The sequence below is a fragment of the Melanerpes formicivorus genome, unplaced genomic scaffold (assembly GCF_026170545.1).
Source record: "Melanerpes formicivorus ecotype bairdi unplaced genomic scaffold, bMelFor1.0.p_v2 SCAF_26, whole genome shotgun sequence".
Classification (NCBI taxonomy): Eukaryota; Metazoa; Chordata; class Aves; order Piciformes; family Picidae; genus Melanerpes; species Melanerpes formicivorus.
In genome coordinates, this window is record NW_027142378.1 from 8,549,858 (window position 1) to 8,574,345 (window position 24,488).

Genomic DNA, 24,488 nt, shown 5'->3' on the forward strand with positions numbered 1-24,488 from the left:
AGACTGAATAACCCCAGCTCCCTCAGATGCTCCTCACAGGCCATATGCTCCAGGCCCTTCATGAGCCTGAGGGTGCACTCAGCCCCCTGTTTGTAAATTGATACAGTATCAGTGCAGTCTATCAGTTCTCAAACCGACCTGATGAGAAATTCCATCAGCTACAACCTCTCTTCCACGTGTGAGCACTAGATGGCACTGAAAGACAGGAGCTGTGGCGTGGAAACAACAGTCCTTAGGGTTCATTTGTGTGAAGAAAACGATGCTGTTACAGGAATTACAGAAACTATGTGACTCAGTAGTTGATAGAAGAAATCAGCACAACTGGAGATTAAATGGCAGAACTGACCAAGCCTGGTGGCAAAGTCCTCCTGCAGCCAGAAGGGCTGGAGCTTTTCCTCTTCCATTTGCTCATACTGAGTCACAGAAATCTCTAAAATTCATATTCTCTCTCTCTCGTTCACTGTTGTGCTCCTCAAGTGCAGCTCTAGTGGCAGACACGACAGAGTTAAACCCATCGACCTCCACAGCATTTCATGCTCTGATTCTACTCCTGTCTGACCAAACTCTGGAGGTGTTCAAGAGGGGATTGGAAGTGGCACTTGGTGCCATGGTTTAGTAGTCATGAGGTCTTGGGTGACAGGTTGGAGTTGATGATCTTTGAGGTCTTTTCCACCCTTATTGATTCTATGATTCTTGGGCTGGTACAGGAGAAGCACTGCTGGTGTTTAGAATGAAGGCTGAGTCAGAGATCAAGATTATAATGAGTCTTTAATAAAAAAACATGTCAAATCAACTCCAGAGGAACAATAAGGAGGAAAGGAGGGGGTTGGTGACTCTGACTCAGGCTGCAAACTCCAGCTCTGGAACCACTGACAAGCTGACCTGAGGTGTTTCCTGTGCTTCTGAGTGACTTGCAGAGAGCCAATTACCCTCACGCTAAGATGAAAGCCTAACAGCTTGTCCCGTGCCAGGGATCACTGCAGATTATCTCATGTTGTGTTCTAGTTCTTAAAATCACCTGCTTTCATTACAACCACAAAAGCAAGTGCTCAAAGGTTAGAAAACTTCCACATCTCTGAAGTAAAATCACAACCATATTTCAGCCCAGTTCTGTGCACTAAATGAGGCAGAAGTCCTTTGGGACAAAAGGGCATGCAATCATGTAATTAAAAACTAAAACATATATACACAAGGCAGCACAATTAGAATAGAACAGGGATAGGAATGGAATGGGAATAGGAATGGAGTGGGGATAGGAATGGAGTGGGGATAAATTAACCAGGTTGGAAAAGACCTTTGAGATCATTGAGTCCAACCTATCACCCAACACCATCTAATCAACTAAACCATGGCACCAAGCACCCCATCCAGTCTCTTCCCAAACACCTCCAAGTGATGGTGACTCCACCACCTCCCTGGGCAGCACATTCCAGTGGCCAATCACTCATTCCATGAAGAACTTCCTCCTAACATCTAGCAATTAGTGCTGTAGCAAGCTTTTCCTAGCACTTCAGCACTGCATTGATCCCTCCAGAGAACACTGTTTCCTACGTGCAACTTCACAGACAACATCAACCTGTCTTTGCAAGTGCAGTGTGCACAGGGGGGATGCTCCATGTGCCAGAGAAGGTTTATAGGCTGAGCTGAAACCATCTGAGGGCCATCTGAGGACTGTGCCCTGCACAGTCCTGGCTGCTGGAGCTGAGGGTGAGGCTGAGGAGCCCAGCTTGAGCCTCTCATTGTGCTCCTCTCCTGCCTGCCGTTGCTGGGCTTTCTGCCCTCTTCCCTGGCTTGCTGTGATGCCAAAGGACCTCAGATGGCAAGGGGGCTGCTGAGGGAAGTGTGGTTTGTTTCCGAATTTCTCCAGAACAAACCAAACCAGCCAAACCAACCAACTAACCACCACCACAACAAATCGCCACAGATTTCCCCCGAGCTACATTACGGTGCCTTTCTTTTCCTTACCGCAATTTTATTGCGCCGAAGAGAATCGTTTCAAGGCCAGGTATGACTTTCTGCTTTGATCTCTTTTTACCTCTGTGTGTATAACGCTGTAATTCTTTAGAGTTCCCGCTCTCGGGGACGGGGCCTGGTGGGGAGGCACAGGGGTTCGAATATGCCCTCCAAGAATTTACCCTTGCCGCCTTGCGTCGGCGCCACGCTCAAGATGGCGGAAGGCAGACACCAGGCCGGTCGCTTGGTGCCACATTCAAGATGGCGCCTCTCCCCGCCCCCTTCCCCGCCCCCCCCGGCGGTGACTTCCGGAGGGAGAGGGCGTCCGTCCCATGGTAACTGCGCCACGGTGGAGACGCCGCCACCGCGGGGGCTGCTTGTTTCCTGTCGCCAGCCGGGCCACAACAACGGGCAGCTACCTCTGGGGCCCTGCCACCAGGGCCCTACTACCCGCAGCCGTCAGGTACGCGCCACCGGGCGGGCCAGCGGCTTTCCCCGCCCGCCTCCGGTCGTGAGGTGAGAGGAGCTCGCCGGGGGCGGGCGGGCCCTGCGGGGCGGTCTCTCTGTGCCGCCGCGGCTGAGGTGTGCGGCCCCCGCGGCGGGAGGGCGGTACCGGCCGCCTTAGCCGCAGCCGGCTCCTGTGAGCACCCGGCGGCTCGGCCCCTCAGCCCGGCGCCGGCGGCCGGCACCCCTCCTGTCTCTTGTCCGCCGGACTTACCGCCGGGACGGCTCCCCTCTCTTTAAGTCTCCTGGGGTTGCCGGGCGGTCTGCTGGACCCCCGCTCCGTCTCCGTACGGGGGCGGCTTTCCCCCCCCCCCCCCTTCCCACCTGCGCTTTGGAGTAGGTCGAGCTGGCGCCTCGGGGGAGGTGATGGTGGCTCAGGCGGCCGCAGTAGCGGGGGGTAGCATCCCTCCTCCCCGGGGTAGTGCTCCTCAGTGCCCTGGAGCCCCCTGTTTCCCTGGTCGCGGGGGGACCGGCGCCTCCTCCGCGGCGGCGGGAGAGCTCGTGTAGGGGCGGAGGTGTGCAGGCAGTCGTGGTTGCCCTCGCAGCTGCTGGGCAGCTAGCTGTGTGTGCCCTTGTGTCTTCCGAGCCTCACTTTAAAACGTGATGTAAAAATTAATATTGTTGGGGGGTGGTGGTGGTATTCTGTTTTTGTGTGTGTATAGTGGGTTTTTGTTGTGGTTTGGGTTTGTTTCACGAAAAAAGATGTGCAGGCACCTAACTTTCATTCATTGTGGTCTGAAATACGATTAGCCCTTCGTGTGCTTTTTGGTCTTTTGTTCAGATATACGCTGCAAGTTTGTTTAAGAGGAGAAAAAAAAGCCTCTGGTAATGTAAGGTCGGCAAGGCAGTGGTTCCCGAAGGGTATAACGGCACCCTTTGTCTTGGGAAGTTACTCCTGATTTGCCCATGCAGCACCGTTGCTTGCAGTGGTGGTGGCAGAAGCTGAAGTTATTGGAGAGACCGTGAAGGCAGAGTTCTGTCCAGAGAGGAGTATGTTACCTTCTTTATGTGCTCCTCCAGAGAAGGGCCCCACAGATGATCAAAGCACCGGGAAGCCTGCCGTATGAGGGAAGGCTGAGAGAATTAGGCTTGTTCAGCCTTGAGAAAAGGCTTAAGGGAGGAGACCTTATCACCGTGGTCTAGTATTAAAAAGGTATCTACAAAGAAGATAGAAACTCCGGGTTTACTAGCAGTCAGGTGGAAAAGATGAGCAGTAGTAAGTACAAGTTACTCCTGAGGAGATTTACAAGATTCAATAAGAACAATCTGCCAGGGAATCTTCTCAGGGAAGTGGTGGATTCCCCAGCATTGGACAGTTTTAATACTTGGCTGAACAGAATGCTGGGTCATCTAGACCATGCTTTTGTGACAAAAGTTGGACCAAATGATCCTTGAGGTCCCTTCCAACCTGCAACTCTACAACCGTGTATCTATTATGGACAGTGCACACACAAGCCCCTTCAGTTTGATTCATTGCAAGCACCCAGTTACTGTGGCATCCGTAGCCACTGAAACTCCCATTGTAACTTGCTTACAGAATGGGTTAGCTTCTGTTTCAAAGACAGCTCACCTGATGGTTTCTTCCCATCTTTCCCCTAGGAGAAGAGAGGATGTTAGGAGGTTAGCTGAAAACACTTCTGTGAGAGAGACAATAGGGCACTTTGTTTTCTCAGCCTCAAGATAAGATTGAAAAATAAGATTTTGCTGAATGGTTACTGATTCATGTTGTATAGCCCCAAATGAGAGGCAGGCCTCTTCAGCTCTTCATTCCCCTCCTGTACTTACTTAAATGTGCTTTTGGCCGGCTGATTATGAGCCAGCAGTGTGCTCGGGTGGCCCAGAAAGCCAATGACATCCTGGCTTGGATCAGGAATAGTGTGGCTGGCAGGACTAGGGGTGGTGTTATCCTCCTCTACTTGGTACTGGTGAAGGCCACACCTCAAATACTGTGTTCAGTTTTGGACCCCTCACTACAAGAAGGGCATTGAGGTGCTGGAACAGGTCCAGAGGAGGGCAACAAAACTAGTGGTGGGTCTTGATCACAAGTCTTATGAGGAACAGCTGAGGGAACTGGTGTTGCTTAGTAGTCAAACAAGGAGACAGTGGGGAGACCTCATTATCCTCTACAGCTACCTCACAGGAGGTTGGAAAGAGGTGGGGGTTGGTCTCACATGCAACAGGTGACAGGACAAGAGGAAACATCCTCAGGTTGTGTCAAGGGAGGTTCAGGTTGGCTATTAGGAAAAATCTCTCCCCAGAAAGGGTTATCAAGCATTGGAACAGGTTGCTCAGGGGAGATAGTGGAGCCATCATCTCTGGAGGTGTTTAAAAGACATGTGGATGTGGTGCTGAGGGATATGGTTGAGTAACAGTAGCTTAGCAGTAGTGGTGGGACTGTGAGCTCTAGACAAGCAGTTGGGCTGGATCATCTCAAAGGTCTCTTCCACCCTCAACAGCTCTATGAAATGGACAAAAACTCTGATCAGTATTGCAAGTAACTTGTTATGGAATATCTGGCTTAGGAAAAACTGTAAACTAGTAACAAACAGTTAGGTAAGGCATCCAAATTGTCAGTGGGCTGACAGGAAAATGTTGAGTGGTGGAATTGCAGGGGAGTAAAGGTGCAAGAAAGCAGTTGTGACAGAGAGGGACCGGGAGGAAAATGGTAGTTCCTAACTGGGTCAAGGGAAACCAGCCTGAAGCAAACAGCTTGCAGTGATGCAAGGGGAAGAGATCCAGTATGAAACAGCCAAGGAAAGGGGCAACAATCTTTGGAGTGGGGAAAAATGTGTACTAGGAAAATACAAACATTTAAAGCATCAGCATTTATAGGCTCTTGTGGCAAATGCTTAAGCTTGTCATCACTAAATTATTGACTTCATAACATACTGTGGATGTTTATAGGCATTATTATTGATGTTTATAACAGTCACAAGTTATATATATTTTGCATATACTCAGCTTTGAATGTAAAATAAATATGACTTGTGCTGCTTTCAGTTTTTCAACAGCTTCTAGGAACTGCAGCTGCTGTGGGGTGCCTCTGTGCTGATTGCTGAATGCACAAGTGAGCTGTGGTGCAAATTTGAGGCAAACATCTAGGGGCTTTTTAGAGACTTGTCTTTAAACATTGAGCTGAAAGTAACAAAGCATAACAGCCTTTCACACTCATGTTCTGTTTAGGAGTGAGTGGCTGAGCTACACCCTGATTGCAGCACAGTGTGTTTTGTGAGTCATTACATAGAAAGGAAAATGCAAATTCTGCAGAGAGATTTCTTTCCTGCTTTATAGTGAAGTGAGTAATGTCCTGTGGTAATAGAATAGCCTGGCTTGAGGACATGGTTGTTTTGAGATTGGAGGTTTAGATGTGTACTAAAAGCAGAGGAATGTTGAAAACGGGACGTGATGCTGTGGTGAGAAGAGAGAATAGGAAGAGAATAGAAGACTAGAATTTGAGTTAGGCTTTGAGACTTTGGTAGCATAGCCTAGGAGGTGGTTGTGGGGGGGGTTTGTGTGGGTTTTTTGCTGGTTTATATTTATTTATTTAGTATTATCGTTATTGTTTTCTTTTTAACCTGCTTTTGATTCATCATAGTGCAGTTCAGGCTGTCTGCAGTTGGTATAACACAATACATAAGGCTGCATTGGTGACTTTGCCTTGGTGGCTGGGCTTTCTTGTGTACAGAGTGGTGCCTTTGCTTCAGTTTAGTTGGCTCCTTTTGCTCAGTCATGCATGAGAGGCATGACTTGAGGATGGAGCATGTTCTTTTTGGGTTCCCAGCAGACAGTCTTAACAAGTTAGCTGTAAGAAAGTAGGGTGTTTCCCTTCAGATGATTTCTATTCTTGCTCCCTTCCAAATCTGCTACCATTGCAGATTCCTGACTCTGTTGGAAAATGCCACGTGAAGCTGTTTCTGACTGAACAGAGAATTACTGTCACAGGAATAAAAGACATGGATGGGGGAGAGCAAGTCCCAAGGGGCCTGGAGAAGAAAGAGATGGAATTCAGATTAGTAGCCTCCAAAAAAAAAAACCATCTTGCTGTGGAAGAGGTGAAAAATAAGACTGTAAAAGAACAAAGGTAGAAGGAACATGTGAAAACACTTAGTACTCATAATGTTACCCTTTCCCATGAGGAGGCTTTTCAAATGGCTTTCATAGTAATGTTTCTCATATGTTGACCATAGATTTGAGCAGCAAGCTTTACTTTCCCTCCAAGCCTTTAACGGAGATGATTGATTTATTGGCTTTGATAGAAGTATAGAATTACTGTCAAACTTTGAAATACCCAATAAGCACCTTGGCTAATTAGCAAGCCTTACAGCTATCTCTCTTTCAAGTGATCAATGGCATTCATTTGTTTTGGTAGCCATGGCTGTTTTCTTGCTCAGTGACCATATGGTATTTCTGAGTTGAGTGTGACTTCCTGTCAGCCGGTTTTACAAAGTCAGCTGGGCTTTGGTGTGAAGGGCAGCAAAAATTAAACACCATGGGAAGGTGTGAAAAGTTCTTATTAAAAAATAAAAATAAAAAATGAAATTAATTAAATCAGTTTTGCTGCCCAAAGAAAACAGGTTGCTTTAATTCTGGTGTGAGAGTGGATTGCAGCCTCTAACTCATATGTTGAGTGAGGTTGTAACTTGTGACTGCTGCTTGTGTGACAGTGGCTTTGAATGCAGATTGCTGTTAACAGTGTTTTGTTGTCAACAAAATACTTCTTAGCTTTGCTGTAGAAATGAGACCCTTGTTACAGTGACTTTCAAGGGGATCTCTTCTGGAGCTGTGCTACAGTAATGCTGCTGCTGCGTGTTTTGACCTTACCAGGACAGCTGCAGAGGTTTCCATCGGAATCACAGAATCAACCACGTTGGAAAAGACCTCAGAGATCATGATTTGTTTGTTTGTTTCTTGAGGCTTCCAGTAATCAAAAACTTTGAATTTTGTCTGACTACTAAATCAAACAAGTCAAGAGGTTTGGAGAGATACTCTGGACATCAAGGAGCACAGTCCAGCTGCGTTGGTGAAAGCTAGAATAACGGAGAGGATTCCTTGCTTGGGAAGCCCCGAGCTGTGTGTGAAGCAATTTTATAAAGGTGAAAGGTGGATTTCTTTTTAAGCTGACCTTTACTCTCTGTTTATTAACAGCAGTTTAAATTGCTCCACAGGAGATTCTCCAGCATGTGATATTAAGAGAAGTAAATCTGTCTCCGAGAGTTGTAAGGGAAGGGGAACCTGTGTCAGATGGTGGACTGGGAAGAGATCTAAAGGTGGAAGAAATCAGGCCAGACGAGTGGGACAAAGAAAAACAAGGAGAGAGGTGTTGGAAAGTGGAGTGGGGTGAAGCCAGAGGTCATGGGAAGCTAAAAGGTTGCAAGTGGTGATGTAGGGTAGCATAGACTCTGAAAGAGGAGAGTTCTCTGGGAGGGTGGCATTGAGGAGAGAGAGAGAATGAGGAACTGTTGGTTGGTATATAGGCAGGGAAGTGCCACCAGAAATTTAGTAGATACACATCTGAGAGGAGTGATGGGCAGCAGATGAACTAGTTACTGTGTAGTAGATGGGCTCAAAGTATGTGGATGGAAATGAGACTATAGGCTTGTGGAGCCTGTCCCTGGGAGAACAAATTTGTGTTGAGGTGGGGAACCTGTGGTATGGAGACAGCTCAAGGCATGCAGCCTAAAATAACAGGAGCCCCTCTTAAAAGGGGAATGGTAGGATGCCACACTGAATGTCCTCAGTGGTGCAGAGCCTGAAGTGGTGGGCACAGTGTGCTCACCTTAGGCTCTGCAAGTGAAACACTTTCTGCCCTCTCTCTTCTTAGTCCTTCCCACATTTTTCTCCTCTGTGGGAGAGGTGGAAAACTTGCTTGATGGTGGATCAGTGTAGCCAACACGAGTGGAAATAACGTTAGCTTTCTGCATTTGAGTCTCTGAAGAGAGGTCCTGCTGTTCCTCTTCACCTGCAGCATTGGTGGGTTTTGTAGGAACAGCTGAACACAGCATGATAAAACCATCCTTGTGCTGTCTGTAGTACAACATAACTTAATAAAAATGACTGAATTAAGCTGTAACTCTTAGAATAAACCAGGTTGGAAGAGTTAACAGATGCATACTGTTTTGTGTAGCCTCTCCTTGTTGATGAACTTGGCATGCAGATAAAATGAGGAGGAGATAGCTCTGACTTCACCAGGACATATTGCCCGGTCGTCTGACAAGGCTTAGGTTCCTGGGGGAAGTGTGCATACTCAGCAGTTGTGCTTTCCTATGCAGAGCCATAAGGTTTAGAAGTTATTGTTATTTCTGGCTTGTCAAGAATCTCTGGCCCCCTCCTAGAGTGTTAATTCTTTATCTTCTGCCTTTGTGTAACCAAGGTTGGTCAAGGATTGTAAACAGCCTTGCTTTAGACTTCCTGGTATTCCTCTCTGCCATTGCCATCCTTGCATGTGATAAGAGGTGCCTGCTGGAGCTGTACAAAGGAGTAAATCTCGAAGGCAGTAAGGGTTATTGCCACGGCTAAGTCTCTGCTTGTGGCTTGCTTTTGGAAAGTCTCACACTGGCTGTTTTCCCAAGTGTTTGAAGAGAGTGGTGGTTTTTTGGAGGGGTGTTTCAGGTGTGAGTGTTTTGAGTACAGCAGCATCATCTTTCCTGTGACTTGTGCCTGCCTGATCAGTGAGCATGCTTTAAAAACATTTTAGATGTAAAATAACTGACTTGGTTCTTTCCATGCATGTCTTTTTAAGGCTTTTTAACCAATCTTTTATTTAATTGCATGTGAAATTTAGGTTATTTTTCTGTGTTTTAGCTTGGGAAAGTTGCATTTGCCGTTGATAGGTGTTCAAGCTGCCTTCTGTGAAGCGCTTGTCTGAGATGGAAATATTTGTACACAGGATGGAGCACCAGGAGTGAGATTGGAGAAGACACATTTTGTAAACATGAAATCCATTCTACCTGGAATGTGAGTGGAGTGCTACAGCTCAGGTTACACTTGTGTTTCAGGATAGTGCTGGATCTGAGGCTGAGGGCTTTGGCCATTTGTTTTGGCTTGAGTTTTTGTGAGGCTTCATTTGTGGTCCTCCGAGTTTTTGCCCTTTCCTATGAGTTGTAGGGCACGGTGGGTACTTGAGGATGCTTCTGGATTTCATGTCAGCTTCAAAGTGGCTAGCAGGTCGAGGGAGGTGATCCTCCCCCTCTACTCAGCCCTGGTGAGACCTCCACCTGGAGTGCTGCATCCAGTTCTGGAGCCCCTATTACAAGAGGGATGTGGAGGTGCTGGAAGGTGTCCAGAGAAGGGCCAGGAGGATGATCAGAGGGCTGGAGCACCTCTCCTGTGAGGACAGACTGAAGGAGTTGGGGCTGTTCAGTCTGGAGAAGAGAAGGCTCCGAGGTGACCTAATTGTGGCCTTCCAGTATCTGCAGGGGCCCTACAGGAAGGCTGGGGAGGGACTTCTCAGGATCTCAGGTAGTGATAGGACTAGGGGGAATGGAATGAAGCTGGAGGTGGGGAGATTCAGGCTGGAGGTGAGGAGGAGGTTCTTCCCCATGAGAGTGGTGAAGCCCTGGAATGGGTTGTCCAGGGAGGTGGTTGAGGCCCCGTCCCTGGAGGTGTTTAAGGCCAGGCTGGATGAGGCTCTGGCCAGGCTGATGTAGTGTGGGGTGTCCCTGCCCATGGCAGGGGGGTTGGAACTAGATGATCCTTGTGGTCCCTTCCAACCCTGACTGATACTAAGATAATATGACTTTTAGGAGTCTTCCCTCTTTTTGCAAGAAGCAGTTTGTATGCTGGTAGGATTCATTTCTGGAGGTGAAAATATTCAGTATTGAAACACCCTGGTGGGGCAGCTGTTCTTGAAGTCACAGGGCAAAAAACTGGGTGATGTGGAGGTATCTTGGGGTGGCAGGAAGGAAGATGGGGATTTTGAGAACTCACTCTCAGTTTCAGGGAAGGGTCCACTAGTTGCTGTCAGAGGTTCCAAGTCAAAATGTACTAAACTGGTAATAGTGGGTCTGAATGATCTCTCAAAATGATTCTACTGCTGCAGTTACAATGTTTTGGGCTTAGAAAATTAGAGTACTACGCCACACAGTTTGAAGCGATAGGTTAAAATATGTAGTTGGAAATAACTACATAAAGCTGAAGGGAATTTTTGCCTCTTGGAATAAACTTTACCCTAGTCTTCAACATATGTTCTCACTTATTGTTGATGGCTTCTTTAATACCATAAAAAAAAAAAGCTACAGCAGGTATTGCAAGAATTCAGTAACTTAATCTTAACCCTTTGAAGTTAAGTCACGTGAAATGTGTGCCGTGCTGATACCTTAATAAAAACATAATGGAATTAAACCCCCAAAATCATTATTGAAACTCAAAATCAGATCATTAATGTGGCAGTAAAGTCCAAGATCCTGAACAGTCCTAGGAGTGTTTTGTGCCTTGGTCATTGGATGTTTTCTGGGGTGAAACGTTATGAAATGAAAAAGCAGGATGGGTAGCAAGGGTTTTGAAGTGTAGTGTTTGTAAATGCATCACTGTGCTATCATAACGTTTATACGTCAAGACAGCTGAAGAAAGTGGATTTATGGCTGGCTGAACTCTCAACTGGCTGCTTTATTTTGGGGGTGGGGAGGTGTGTAACTGCTTAACTGTTGCAGCAGTAAACTGTTTCTGTGGGTTTAATCTGCCGTCGAGCATAAGATCTGCTGCAAGCTCGGTGCTTTGGCAACTCATTCTCTGTTAACAAGTGGTAGAGATGGCATTAGTGGGGAAACAATTACTTGCTTTGTAAGTCATGCTGTTGAGTTATGACTGAGTGTATTGATTTGCCTGGCCAACACAAACTCCAGGCAGATTTAGTTATTTATTCTTATTTTTGTATTCCCCCCTCTCCTCCCCCCTTTTCTACAAGAGGGTCACTTGCCTGTTTGTTATTGCTTTGGATAGGGTTGAGTTCTGCAAACCACACTTGCTTTCTGGGGAAATGGAGAGGTTTTGAAAACACTTCTGAAAGGTTTTTATTTTCACTTTAAATAGATTTATTTTTAGCTCACTGATGTGTGCTGGTGAGTGGATTGGGAGGGGAGCACTTGTCCCTTTCCTAGCTTTCCACAATCTCTGACTTTGCAAAGCTTTTTAACTACTTTGTCATGGCTTTACAAGTAACATACACAATAAAGAAGTTACTGACTTTAAGAAGTAGGAATTTCTAATTCTTATTTATTTGTTTTTTACTCTCCAGAGAGGACAAATGCTACTCTGCTTGTGCCAAATGTGTGGGGTGTTCTTGTTGTTCCCCTCAATTGACATCTTTTCCTCTAACTCCCAAAGATCTAAATAGGTGGTTCAGAGTTCCTTGCTGTGTTTAGAAGTTAGGCTGCTAAATCTGTAGAACCCACAAACTTCAGCTGTAATAATGGGATTATGAGATACTGAGGCTTCCTCCTGTGGGACCTCAAAAGTGGTAGTTAACAGAACTCCTCGTCTACCCCACCTCTCAGTTTCAGGGAAGGGTCCACTAGTTGCTGTCAGAGGTTCCAAGTTAAAATGTACTAAACTGGTAATAGTGGGTCTGAATGATATCCCAAAATGATTATACTGCTTTGCTCTTCAAAGTTCAGTGCCAGCTCTTTTATCAGCCATGTTAAGAGAATGTTCAGTGGGAGATAAATCTTATGAAGAGCAGCTGAAGGCGCTGGGGCTGTTTAGTTTGCAAAAGAGGAGGCTGAGGGGAGATCTCTTTGCCATCTACAACTACCTCAAAGGATGTTGTGGAGAGGCTGGTGCTGGTCTCTTCTCACAGCTAATTAGGGATAGAACAAGAGGGAACCACCTCAAGCTGTGACTGGGTAGGTTTAGACTGGACAGCAGGAAAAAAGTTTCCCAGCGAGAGCGGTCAGGCGTTGGAATGTGCTGCCCAGGGAGGTGGTTGAGTCACCAACCCTGGGTGTGTTTAAAGGTTGTTTGGATGTGGTGCTTGGGGGTATGGTTTAGGAGTGAACCTTGTAGAGCAGGGTTATTGGTTGGACTTGGTGATCCCAAGGGTCTTTTTCAACCTGAATGTTTTTGTGATACTGTGATCTTGTTTATCTTCACTGGAAACTCATATTCACATTTGTGTTACACATTTTCCCTGTTGTAGTACAGCTCTGGGCAGGATGACTGGGGCAGAGTAGAAAACAGAAATGCAGTAAGTGAAAAGCTTGAACAAAGGAAATGTTTTGATAGTTCTTAATAAGGTGTGGTTATCTCTTGTGTGCTGCTTCTGTGTAGTCCTCTGTGATTTACTATTTAGTGTGATAAAACCTGGGCTGAAACACTCAGAAGGAAGGGTGGGCTGGTATGAACTGATGCAGCAAGTTTGTTCCACTGCTTAAATTTGTCTGTCTTAGAGTTGCCTTCTTCCTGTGGATTTAGACTTGTATAGACTAGCTTCCTGAGAGTCTGTCCATCATTAACACTATCAAGGTGTTTAAGTTCTAGATGTGACTGCTATGTGCAGCAAATGTGTTCTTACTAGAGTGTTGCAACCAAGTCAGATGTACCTCAGCAGGATAATGTTCCATAAATAGTGTGCCAGCCCTTCATTCTAAGACAAGAAAAAAACAAAACAGTACCTTGAGAGAGTGTAGAGGAAGAGGGAGATCAAAGTCTTGAAAATAAGTCTTTTAATCACAGAGACTTAAACTTTCATTTAAAGACCAGAAGACTATGGGGAGAAGGAAGAGCTGTCTTCAGGTGAGATATAAAAGAGAGTGTTTTTTTCCCAGTCTGGCTACTCTGACAACAGAACCACTGGTAATGTGCTTAAACTGCAAGAATGATGGTGTAAATGGACACTAGGAAAAAAAATTGTGAACCACTGGAACAAATTGCTTGGGAAGGCTGCAGTGTTTCCATTTTTACACTGCCAGATTAACTATGTCTAGACCATGCTTTTCTCCCCCAGTCAGGAGGCAGTATTAGCTGATTTATTGAGCTCCTTTCCAACCATTATTTTACAGTACTAGAAAATCCTGGAAGGGTTTCTAGAAAGCAGGGGGCATACAAATTAGAAAGGTTTCAAAATGGTTAATAGCACTGGGCCCATGTTAATAACTTTCTCATTTGTGCTAATGGGTCTTGCTCTCAAAACTGTACATCTGCCCTCCCTCACTTCCACTCCCTGCTCTTCAAAGAAGTAATACTGCATTGGGGAGAGGAGGGAAATCCTTTTATATATCTTGTGGCTCACTTCCATTTCATTCCTGTAAATATCTTCCACTTGATACACTAAGTGTGTAGCAGTGGCTACAAACATCCAAAATCTCCTGTCTTCCCCATCTTCATGTAAAATTGCTTTGGGGACAAAGGAGAAACTGGAGTCTTCACACCCCATGGTAAATTTGAGATCAGGTTCTGAGATTCAGACTGCTTTGCTCATTACTCCAAATGAGAATTAAGATATGAAATCAAGCATTCTGTCATTAGCAGATACCAGCCTTTATCTTGCATGCTCTCTTTTCCTAAACCTAGCAATTAAGATGCATGAAGAAGAGTCTGGTAGGAGGAATTTGGGCCTGGGAGACAACTGTCAGCATCTTAATCTTAGACACAATGTTGAATTATGATCTGCTGAAGGGCATGTTTAATTCCTGGCTCCCCCTTCTTTTTTTCCTACACACAGGATATAGTGCTGTAAGGATTCATTTTTTATCTGTAGCTACAGAGCTGAAAACTCTAGGACATGTAGCTCTTTGCATGAAAAATTAGCATGGTTTTCATTCATGATTATTAGGGTGTGTTTCACTACAACTGCTATGGGACCTTCAGGTTGTAGAACAACTGTTTAAACTTCTGGTATATCAAAAATGCCTGTCACAGTAGAATTCACTGTGGTATTTTCCCTAGTCTTTGTATATGGAAAATGCAGCCTCTTATTTTCTTCCTGTTGCCTTTTATAAAATATATTTTTCTCCTCTTTCCCACTGCTACTGAAGATGGCTCCTTTCTCAAAGGCTTCAGTATCACCAAGGTTGGAAGAGACCTCAAAGATCGAGTCCAATCTGTCACCACAGACCTCATGACTAAACCATGGCACCAAGTGCCACATCCAGTCCCTCTTGAACACCTCCACGGATGGTGACTCCACCACCTCCCTGGGCAGCACATTCCAATGGCAAATGACTCTCTCAGTGAAGAACTTTCTCCTCACCTTGAGCCTAAACTTCCCCTGGTGCAGCATGAGACTGTGTCCTCTTGTTCTGGTGCTGGTTGCCTGGGAGAAGAGACCAACCCCTTCCTGGCTACAACCTCCCTTCAGGTAGTTGTAGAGAGCAATGAGGTCTCCCCTGAGCCTCCTCTTCTCCAGGCTAAACAATCCCAGCTCCCTCAGCCTCTCCTCACAGGGCTGTGCTCAAGGCCTCTCCCCAGCCTTGTTGCCATTCTCTGGACACGTTCAAGTGTCTCGATGTCTGTCTTAAACTGAGGGGCCCAGAACTGGACACAGTCCTCAAGGTGATGCATAGCATAGCTTTTTGGCTCCATTTGTGACTGATAAGGCACAGAAAACTTGCAAAGCTTAAATTTTAATTGCATTCCAGTTCTGTTTACTACCTAGCTTTTCTAAGTGTGGGGGGGCTGCATCAGTATGCCCTTGATCTGTGTTTTATTACAGCAACACAGTCATCCTATGCATTTCTTTTGGGGGTTTCTTGATTTAAGTTCCTTAGGAGACTGGGGCCCGTGCAGGGATGATGTCATTCTGGTTCTGCACACCCACAGTGTTGAAGACTGAGAGGGTGTGTGGGGTCTTCAGGGCAATGAAATACCTTTCCTTTACAACTGGTAGCATCAGCCTGAAATCCCTGCAGGCTTCTTTGTGCAGGTGTGGGTTTGAAGCTAGGCCTCCGCTGACGTTTACATTTACATTTATTATTACAGTGTCACCCTACAGCATTTATAGTTTCTTCAGTGAATTCTTTGTGAAAGAACTGGCACCGTCTTTCAAAAAAAGGTTATGTTGAATTCTGGTTTCCACAGCACAAGTTGCCATGGATATGTTAGGTTCTTAATGTTTGTTGACGGAGGAATGAGGTAGAGAAGGTTCACGCTAGCTACTTTGGATTGAGTGTTCTGCATCCGAATGATGCTGTTCTCCTTTGGAGTTAACTCTGGCCAGTGCATCTAAATTCTACTGCCTGCTTTGGAAATGGATTAAGATCGCTCTGGAAGGTGTTAATGCAGAGGTGTTCATGTGTATGCCTCTTCTTTGTGCTAGCTTTTCAGCTGTTCAGGGCTCTTTCCTCTGTGGTTTTGTGTGCCTGCTGGTGGTGTGTGCCCCACAGTCCTGTCCTTCAGCATTTCAATAGCTAGTGCATTATTGCAGTGCCCAGAAACAGAGGAATGCAGCATTGCCACTGCAAGACTTGTATCTTGGTGAAGCAAGTAAAGGTAATAGACTTCCCATTATCTGGGAGAAGGAGATGGTGACTTGTGGCTGGCATAATAATGAAATTAAACTGTAAAACTCCTGGACATAGATCAAATGCCCAGGAGAGGCCACTTACATAAATGCAACATTTGAAATGTGTTTCTGTTCAGTTCTCTGCCTTCTAAACCATCTGCTTCATTGCTTCTTAACTACTAATTTACTTTTCTCTTCTTCCACGGTAAGGATCACAAAGATGAATGTGTTTAGGCAACCTCTCGAGTCTTGATTCATAAGTATGGACTTCTGACTTTTGGGCCCATGCAAACTACCTGCACAGCACACCAGACTGCTGTTAACTTAACAACTAGAAAAAGTACACAACCAAAACAGAAGTCAGATATTAACTTCCTTCTTTCCCAGGTCATGCTGGAAGAGGCATGGGCAAACATTTGAAAGCTGAAGAAAACGAGCCTTATCTTTGTCACAGTAAAGATACAAGTAGGTTAAGTACAGCTCATGTCTCATTCTCTGCAGGTTTTAAGGACAAGGTGAACAAATCCTACAGGACACATGGTTTGGGTTGGGGCTTTTGTTCATCAAATAAGCCTAAAGAGAAGCTGGAGGTCAGATGGCACCGTGGTGGGAAAGAGTGAGAAGGTGAACATTCTTGTGTGGGAAATGAAAAATGAGTAAGGAAGACAAACACCTAAGGAAGAAGCAGCTCCCTAACAGATAGATAACCACTTTTAATGGGGTAGAAGAAAATAATTAGTAGCAGTTTTCTTGGTGAAACTGTGGCTTTTGCCCATGCTGAAAGAAACTTAATTGTGGAACTCCACAATGTCTTTGTCCCCTTCCACTTCACAATCAGAGGCAGATTTGTATCTGAAGATACTCTGTCCAGGTAGCACAGCTTTGTGTACCAATCACTTCCTCTACCAGCTCTATTGTTAACCTTGCTTTAAATGTCTTGTGTAGAGTCTATTAAAGATATCTTCATAAAAAGTGGTAGTCCTGCACCTTACGTGTCCACAAACCTTCTCTACTGAAGAGTGTCTTTTGTATACATGAAAGACACTCATAGTGCTAATTTTATTGCTGTACACCTGAGCTGAGCGTCCAAATGGAGGTAATAAGATGGGCTATGGGTTTGGTAGCCAGCAATAGCCAGAGAGCTGTCTTTGTGAAGTGATAGGTACAGAGATAGATGTGTTATAAACTGTTTTAAGAGAAGAGCTCTTTCATTGCTTGTATAGATGTAGTGCAAAATCTCCTGAGTGATTCAGGCAAGATAAATACTACTTAGCAGGCACTGCCTTTGAACATCTCTGTTTTCCATTCAGAGTCCAAAACTCATGTTCTGTACTTCCCACACCTGTTTGGAGGAGCAGTTTAGTTGGGTCCTTCTTTGCAGCCAATCCAATCATGAGTTTGCCTTAAGGTGGGAAACTTACAGAACAGCAAGGCAAGCTGTGGTCTAGTTGCCTTTGACAAAAGTTCTTTGGTAAGAAAGCAGATGTGGATTTGAAGAGGCTGGTATCAAGCATCTATGGTTAAATAAAACAGAGTTGCCACTGGAATTGCTGAGATGTCTAGCTTCAGGTTTTGAGGCCTGATACAGTGTGGTTCCACTTGCTGGCTCTGATGTAGGCCATAAACCACAAAGGTGCAAGTTCAGCAGGATGGTATGAAGCGATAGTGCCTGGCCATGAGTGCCTTTTGCAGTCTATGCTTATTGCATTATATTAAGTCTTGTCTTAATAACAAACTGTCCCTCCACTGGTTATTGCCAGGAACCAAATACTCCTGGGTTGTTATTCATAGTATCATAGTATCAGTCAGGGTTGGAAGGGACCACAAGGATCACCTAGTTCCAACCCCCCTGCCATGGGCAGGGACACCCCACACTAGATCAGCCTGGCCAGAGCCTCATCCAGCCTGGGCTTAAACACCTCCAGGGATGGGGCTTCGACCACCTCCCTGGACAACCCATTCCAGGGTTTCACCACTCTCATGGGGAAGAACCTCCTCCTTACATCTAGCCCAAATCTCCCCACCTCCAGCTTCATTCCATTCCCCCTAGTCCTATCACTACCTGAGATCCCTCCCCAGCCTTCCTGTAGGCCCCCTTCAGATACTGGAAGGCCACAATTAGGTCACCTCGGAGCCTTCTCTTCTCCAGACTGAACAGCCCCAACTCCTTCAGTCTGTTCTCATAGGAGAGGTGCTCCAGCCCTCTGATCATCCTTGTGGCCCTTCTCTGGACACGTTCCAGCACCTCCACATCCCTCTTGTAATAGGGGCTCCAGAACTGGACACAGTACTCCAGGTGGTGTCTCACCAGGGCTGAGTAGAGGGGGAGGATCACCTCCCTCGACCTGCTAGCCACACTTCTCCTGATGCAGCCCAGGATCTGATTGGCTTTGCAGGCTGCAAGTGCACATTGAGAGCTCATGTTGAGCTTTTTGTCCACCAGCACCCCCAAGTCTCTCTCCTCAGGGCTGCTTTCCAGCCAGTCACTGCCCAGCCTGTATTTGTGCCTGGGATTGCCTCGACCCAGATGCAGGACCTTCTTTTAAGGCAATTCAAGCTTACTTTCCAGGTAGATTTCTAGGTAAAAGTGACTCTTTTTTCCTTTCTTCTTCTCTAATCATCCCATGTGTCTGTTTTCCACACTTGGAAATTGTGCCATAGGCAGAGAAGCCACTTGGGCTAGTGACGGGAGGAAAATCCTATGTGCTATATACATCTGCTGGATTACCTCATTTTCCATCAATCCTTTTGGCCTGACCCAACAGCTCTGTTTCCAAAGCTGATGCTACCAGCCATCAAGATCCTGAATATTCATGGAGCAATCACTATTAAATGTTTTCAGATTAACCCTTAATACACAGTGAGAAAATGCCTCAGATGCAGAGTGTCAAGGGAGACCTTACAATAGCCTTCTAGTACTTGAGGGGGGCCTGAAAGAAAACTAGGGAGGGAGTTTTTACAAGGGGTTGTAGTGACAGGATAAGGGGAAATGGCTTTAAGCTGCAAGAGAGGAGATTTGGACTGGATATTAGGAAGAAATTCTTTACAGTGAGGGTGGTGAAACACTGGAATATGCTGCCCAGGGAGGTTGTGGATGCCCCCTCCCTGGAGGTGTTCAGGGCCAGGTTGGATGGGGCCTTGAGCAAGCTGGTCTAGTAAGTGTCTGTGCCCACAGCAGGTGTGTGTGTGTTGGAACTAGATGATCTTTTGGGTCCCTTCCAGCCCAAACCAAGCAGGTAGCTTGCCCTTTTCTCCTAAGAGCCATTGTTTAACACAGGTATTGCTGTTCTTGTGGACAGAAACTGTTGTTTTTTGAGTGACAGTGGTTTTGAAGAGCATGCTGTGAAGTGCAAACACGTGTTGTTAGAGTATTTTGTGTATTAAAATGACTCATATTTAGCAAAAGCCTCTGGCTTGCCTCAACCCTACATAGCTGCTGTTAAACTTTTCAGTTCTTTCTCCTGATATTTTAGACTCTTTAGCAGCTGTCATTAATTGTGCAGTTGAACAGTTTGAATGCTAGTTGGAAACAGGTGGTGCATGCTCTAAATATCTTGAGATAGAGATGGTGGCCAACAATGTTGTCATTGACAATGCAGATACTTGCATAAGCCCTATGTTGATTTTGTTTTAGCAGAACTTTGATACTCCTTACTGCTGAGGAATATGTACAAAGTACTCTAAAATGATTTAGGGGTAAAATGTTGCTGAAATTTGAGATTGCTAAGCCTGTGCAAAACCAGCATAGAATTTACTGGCTTAATTTTAGAGTGAATGGATTAAACCAGCAGCAGAATGTCATGGCTCTTAGCTGAAAGACAGCTTTGTGTGGAGCATTTCATTTAGTATTCTACTGTTCCCACCCAGAATATTCTTATGTTCACTGAATGTGGCATGTGTATTTACTGAGACATGTGCTTGCATAACACAGTGAAATCTTTTCCAAGCAGACACTTTGGGAAGGCTTAAACTTAAGGCAGGATCTGCTCCTGAGTACCTTAATTTTGACAGTAAAACCATCCAGTTTGCAATAGGTTCTCCTGTAGTTTAGCATTAGTTTGGGGGTCTTAAATCAGTTGGCAAAGTGAACCCTGTAAAACTGCAGCTAAAAGTGCACGGGTTTGGGTGTGCTGTAATTGAAGACTTCAGAGAAGAACAATCCAATTGAGGCAATTAATTTGGCCTCCTTAATTAAATCTGTGGCCGAAACACTCTTATAATTAAATCTTCTTTAAAGTATTATCCCTATCTCTGCACAGTGTTGTGCTGCTCATCTACTCAGTTGGGTAAATGAGGGTTGATCCAGACCTTTTCTCTTCAGCTAAGTCCCTAGACCATTAAGCTAGCTAAAATAAATTCAGACATTTGGTTTTCATTAGTGTCGTAACCGAAACAAAAACACTTTAATGACTGATCCCAGAGTATTTTGAAGTTTGTGCAACTTTGCCGGGAAGGTATTTAAACTGTAGTATCAGTTGCAAGTTGGCCAGAGGCCAGCTCTTAAAAGCTGTTTCAAAGCAAGAAGTTGGGGTTTCCAGGGTGTTACAAAACAGGGAAACTTTGTGAGGGTCGAAGCAGTGGAAGGTAGTTCCAGCGAAACTGGCACTGATGAAATGAAATTACTTGCCAGAAGGAGACAGTGAGAATATTCATCCTGTCCTACAGTTTGCTGCTTTGTTCAAGAGCTGCTGCAGTTACTTGAGAAAAGGTACAGTTTAGAGCTTTAATACTTCAGTTAATGAAGAGTCAACTACCCCAGGAATCTGTGCTTTTTAGGTGGGTTTGTAGTACCTTAAGCTTGCGCAAAATGTATCCAACTACCTGAGGAATCAGTGTGCTTTTTAGGTGGGTTTGTAGTACCTTAAGCTTGCACAAAATGCTATTGTGCTGCCAGTGGTATCCAACTACTTGAGGAATCAGTGTGTTTTTTAGGTAGGTTTGTAGTACCTTAAACTTGCACAAAATGGTATCCAACTACCTGAGGAATCAGTGTGCTTTTTAGGTGGGTTTGCAGTGCCTTACTTGCACAAAATGGTATTCTGCTTCCAATGGTATCCAACTACCTGAGGAATCAGTGTGCTTTTTAGATGGGTTTGCAGTACCTTACTTGTACAAAATAGTATCCAACTACCTGAGGAATCAGTGTGCTTTTTAGGTGGGTTTGTAGTAGCTTAAGCTTGCACAAAATGCTATCCTGCTTCCAATGGTGTCCAACTACCTGAGGAATCAGTGTGCTTTTTAGATGGGTTTGCAGTACCTTACTTGCACAAAATGGTATCCAACTACCTGAGGAATCAGTGTGCTTTTTAGGTGGGTTTGCAGTACCTTAAGCTTGCGCAAAATGCTATCCTGCTTCCAATGGTGTCCAACTACCTGAGGAATCAGTGTGCTTTTTAGATGGGTTTGCAGTACCTTAACCTTGCATAAAATGGTGTCCTGCTGCCAAGGGGAAGGACTTAAACATTGCTTACAAGATCTTGTTTGCAAAATACTTTGAATTGGTCTTGGGAGGGGATGACAGTAAAAATCTCACAGGAATTAGTGTGTGGACTTTGGCTTTTGACAAAATACTAATTCATGGCTTTATAGTGGTGGGAAGAGCTGCAGGTGTTGAAAGTGCTATAAGCTGGGGACTGCTTTTTCTGTACCGTGCTGCAGTTGCAATGTGTCATGAAAAAGCTGCTGAAGTTGAAGTGTTCTGGGTCATCAGGGGTCACCTGAGAAGCTAGGGGCAGGATATCCAGGGCTTCACTCTGTCCAAATGGGATTCTTCCTGTGGTTGCTGCTTAGCCTGGGCACTCAGTGTCAGTAAGGTAATGTTTTTGGTGTGTTTGTTTATTGGTTTTTTTTCCTTAGTTGAGGTTAAGTGGCAATTGGAAGACAACCAGGTTACTTCATTTAGGATACCAGAAATGGGTAGTGATTTGAGTTAGGCTAAACTAGCACTTCTGGCAAAAAAAAAATGCCACCAAACTGCTCTGATGGAATGGGTGAATTATCTGTCTGAACAGGTATGGATTTTGAGAGATTCATCTGCACAGTATAACCTCAGTGAAGTGATTTTTAGCTATGATTGATTGAATGAAAGTGTTCCTACAGAAATCCATCTGTCATAAACAAGAAACAGTGATCTGAGAGTACCCAGAGTTCTGGAGAGCTTTTGATAGCTTTATCCTGATTTTCCAATTGATGTGTTTATACTTGATTCAGTATCTTCACCTTTTAGGAATCATGTTCTTAGGTAGAATGTGCATAGCCAAGCTGAACTTAATAGTTGCAAAGGCTGAGGGAGCTGGGCATGTTTAGCTCAGGGAAGACCTTGTTGCTGTCTACAACTACCTGAAGGAAGGTTGTAGCCAGGAGGGGGTTGGTCTCTTCTCCCAGGCAACTATAACAAGAGGACACAGTCTCAAGCTGCACCAGGGGAAGTTGAGGCTCCAGGTGAGGAGAAAGTTCTTCATAGAGTTGTTAGCCATTGGAATGTGCTGCCCAGGGAGGTGGTGGAGTCCCCATCCCTGGAGGTGTTCAAGAAGGGATTGGATGGAGCACTTGGTGCCATGGTTTAGTAGTCATGAGGTCTGTGGTGACAGGTTGGACTTGATGATCTTTGAGGTCTTTTCCAACCTTGTTGATTCTATGAAAAGACACAATGATAATTTACTTGTGTTGTTGTGTGCCTGTTCTGTTGTTTCAATTTGCAGTACCTCATATACAGTCAGTACACCTTTTTCACTGGCTTTGGAAGGATTCTATAACTTCAGTAAGTTCTGAACAGAAATAAAGCATTTCACAACATAACATTTATCCATAGTCGTGAAGCGTTCCTGTGTGCTAAGAGACCATGTTCCATGCATGTCATGGAAGTTTTCATTGTTTCAGTCAGGGTTGGAAGGGACCACAAGGATCATCTAGTTCCAACCCCCCTGCCATGGGCAGGGACACCCCACACTAGATCAGCCTGGCCAGAGCCTCATCCAGCCTGCTCTTAAACACCCCCAGGGACAGGGCCTCGACCACCTCCCTGGACAAGCCATTCCAGGGTCTCACCACTCTCATGGTGAAGAACCTCCTCCTCACATCCAGCCTGAATCTCCCCACCTCCAGCTTCATTCCATTCCCCCTAGTCCTATCACTACCTGAGATCCTGAGAAGTCCTTCCCCAGCCTTCCTGTAGGCCCCCTTTTTTTTGTTTGAATCCCTGAATCAAAGGTGTTTACAAATGTGGAGTGATGCAGAATTTCTGCTCCTCTAGGAGGAGCCTTTCCTTCCCTCCCATATTCTGTCTCAGGGATGTTTCTTGTGTGGTTTCCCAGTTGGAATGCCCTTGCTGAATTCAAGGAAGGACGTGTTTCTCAGCACCTGCACTTCAGGAAAGCATGCACAGACTCCCTTGTTGGTGAAGCAGGAATTGTTTATTGGTACAGAACAAGCAGCTTAGATAGGAAAAATCGAGCAGGGTAAGCAATTCCCTGATATTCTTGCACCACTGCTGCTAATTGAGTTTTCTCCTTTGATATGCAGCTGTCCATTGTTATCTTCATCCCATATCAGGTTGATCTTCTCCAGCATGGAGGCAAGTGTCCTTCTGTCTGGCACGTCAGGTTGTTTACCACGGTCAGCTCTTCATCATCAAGCCATCCTTCCAGTATCAGTGGCCTGTTCTTCCTTGTCCTGAAACCTTCCATAGATACTTTCTGCTTTCCTACACCTGCATGTGTGTGAGCACAACATAGTCACACCTTCATGGTCTGTGAAAGTATGGATGTGGGGATTGAAGAAAACAAGTTAATAGGCCACATATGGTTACTTTGGGACTTCTAGCTACAAAGTAGAAATCCAATACTATACTTGTATGTATTTGATTTCTTTTTGCTAGGCCATGTAATTGTTATCTGACCACAAGATCCTCATAAAGATTTTTACTGTCTCCTGTGATGACAAGGGGCCTACCAGAAAGCTGGGGAAGGCCTTTTTACAAGGACTTGTAGCGATAGGCTACAAGCGAAGGGGAATGGCTTTAAGATGGAAGAGGGCAGATTTAGGCTGGATATTAGGAAGAAATTCTTTACAGTGAGGGTGGAGAGACACTGGAACTGGTTGCCCAGGGAAGTTGTGGATGCCTCCTTCCTGAAAGTGTTCAAGGTCAGGTTGGGTGAGGCCTTGAGCAAGCTGGTGTAGTGGAACTACGTGATCTTTAAGGTCCCTTGCAACCCAAACCGTTCTATGGTTAAACTGAGGATGCCTTATCTGAGCTGAACACTTTTGGTAGGGCTTGTTGTGTTACTCAACACATGAGAACTTGAAGGAGATGAGGAGGAAGTTCTTCACCATGGGAGTAGTGAAACCCTGGAATGGGTTGTCCAGGGAGGTGGTCGAGGCCCCATCCCTGGAGGTGTTTAAGCCCAGGCTGGACGAGGCTCTGGCCAGGCTGATCTAGTGTGGGGTGTCCCTGGCCATGGCAGGGGGGTTGGAACTAGATGATCCTTGTGGTCCCTTCCAACCCTGACTGATACTATGATACTATGACTGCATAGCTTGTCATAATTCAGTGTAAAGATAACTGCATTTTGTGATCACGAAGTGCCAGATAGTGTGC

The 24,488-nt window shown here is 45.3% G+C and overlaps 1 protein-coding gene across 2 annotated transcripts in view; it reads left to right on the forward strand.

Annotated features, from left to right (window-relative positions):
• Positions 1-2,321: 2,321 nt before the first annotated feature.
• DISP1 (dispatched RND transporter family member 1) overlaps positions 2,322-24,488 on the forward strand; it is a 101,373-nt gene continuing 79,206 nt past the window's right edge. The window contains exon 1 of one of the 2 annotated variants that reach the window (XM_068153536.1): positions 2,322-2,416. The gene's annotated coding sequence lies outside the window, so the exon portion shown is untranslated. Of the gene's footprint in view, positions 2,417-2,453; positions 2,470-24,488 lie in introns of those variants that run through there. The other variant, XM_068153533.1, reaches the window with a different exon arrangement.